The sequence below is a fragment of the Paramacrobiotus metropolitanus genome, unplaced genomic scaffold (assembly GCF_019649055.1).
Source record: "Paramacrobiotus metropolitanus isolate TYO unplaced genomic scaffold, Prichtersi_v1.0 Parri_scaffold0000182, whole genome shotgun sequence".
Classification (NCBI taxonomy): domain Eukaryota; kingdom Metazoa; phylum Tardigrada; class Eutardigrada; order Parachela; family Macrobiotidae; genus Paramacrobiotus; species Paramacrobiotus metropolitanus.
In genome coordinates this window covers 120,657-122,766 of record NW_026570402.1, presented here as the reverse complement: position 1 = coordinate 122,766, position 2,110 = coordinate 120,657, and the positions used below count along the sequence as shown (strand labels likewise).

At 44.5% G+C, this 2,110-nt stretch overlaps 1 pseudogene; it reads right to left on the bottom strand.

The window, feature by feature from the left end:
* Nucleotides 1-247: 247 nt before the first annotated feature.
* Nucleotides 248-2,110, bottom strand: LOC129600528 (serpin B4-like; annotated as a pseudogene).

The window sequence follows — 2,110 nt, the reverse complement described above, 5'->3', positions numbered from 1 at the left end:
GCCGTACATAAAGGGTTCTACGCACATTTCGACGACCTAACTATAAGAGAAAGTGTTTTCCTCTTACTATTATTCAGCACCGCATTCAGCACCCTCCCACTCAAAATGGACATTAATTATCCAGGCACTATAGTATTGGTCATGTTACCGGGGTGCGCACTTGCTGATCATCAAAACGATTAACTGTGTTAATTTTCTTTTGAAAAACAAGAATATCCATACAGTATATGCGGAAAAAATCTGGTATGCATATACGAATACCGATGATACTTTATAGAGCTTGTCACCTCCAGAATACCTTATTATTACCCACGAAGGGCTTTTCGAATAAAAGATTACGACAGAACGTATTCTAAACGTATGCATACCTAACAACTCTTTAGAGGATAAAAATAAAAAAAAGCTGTCTAATTTGCGCCAAAGACAGTGTTCGTGAGAATGTTCGCATTTACTCGTTCACCTAAAGTAGTGTAGTAATCTTTAGGCGGGACTGGGACTGGACACGCGTCCGATGAACAAGATAGCGCCAGTTTCGCGGTGCTGTAAGGCGAACAAGAATGGATGGTCAGCTTTGAACACTTTCTTCATATCTTCCGGGAAAAATTCTGCCGACAACAACTCCATTTGCATGCCGGTTGCAGCCGCCGCTTCGGTTCCTTTCTCATTGACCTCTGCAACATTATACATGTATAACCATACAATTATCAAAAAATCGCAACTCCATTTTCTGCAGCCTCCGCCTTACGTTTGTTAATTTATACTGAAGTGAAACAGTTCAAATGTTTTTGTCAATTGCATGTTCATAAACGATTCTTCTTGGTGTACAGAGTACATACCGACAAATGTCTTATGCACCACTTCTGATATCTTCAGCGGTTGGGTGGAAATCCCGCTGAAATCGGCATTATCCTGGAAGGCATCCACAATACCAATTTCTTTCAAAGCAGCATTGAGATGAAAATCACTCTCGATCTTAAATCTCGGCAAGGAAATCTCCACTTGCGCCCTCTGGTACTTGCTGATATCAAAGTGGGTGGGGCGGAGCTTCTTCTCCAGCTCAGCCAGTCCGTCCTTTTTATTGGGCAGAATGAACACCATATAGACAGCTCCGTGCGCGTACGACTTGATCAAGCCGGTAGCATCCACATCCGTCAACGTGGCGAATTTTGCTTCCTCATCAGTCTGCTTCATAAACGGTACATTTTTGTAGGTGTTCCCCTCCCCGAAAAAATCCGCGTTCTGGGTGCTCTCTTGCTCGAATTGATCCTCCCATTCGGCTTTAAAATAAATCGCACTGACCAACGCCAACTTCACGCTCGGTTCAATCTGGCTGAAGAGATTCTGAATTCGATGATTGGTGACACTCTCCACCCACTGGTTGACGTCGCGTGTCGCCTGCTGTGCATTACCCGCAAAATCCGCCTCACCTACAGTTGGAATTAAAATTTAAATTGAAATACAGACTTTTGTACTTTTTTCTGTTACGGCATAATATTTAAAATGTTAATACTATTTAAATATACCCCTAGTATTTGAAAAATAACTTTTGCTTCAAACACTTTCAAATTCTCCAAGGCCAGTTCCATTTTAAACAGATTTGATTTGCAATGTGACATGTAAGGGATTTGAAAATTGTGATTTTTCAACGCAAGCATTACCGAACGTCTTCTGATAGAAATTCTTCAGCACATCCGCGAATTCCTGCTTGACAGTGAAACCCTTCTGCAGATACACGCGATTGGCGATGGCTAAATACGGCGTCTGGCGTGTCCACTCGTCGGGGGGTGTGGCAGGGGCGGTGGTGGGGGCGGTATGGACTTCCAGGCGGGTAAACAACGACATGAAGGCACTGTCAATAGAGGTGTCGTTCATCTTGTCCAGATGGGTGGCTTTGAGGATCTGCTGCTTGGTATTGCCCTTGGCACCCACACATGGACCATCGACAGTGCAGCCATGACGCTAAACGGCGAGAGGAAGCCATTTTCGTTGCGGGGTTTACTGGCAATCAAATTCCCGTACAGATCCAGGGAGAACTGGTTGTTGGCCAAGGAGAATGGGGCGATGACAGCGGCAGCCATTTCGTCGGTGTCTGGTGTGGGTGCATGGTGTG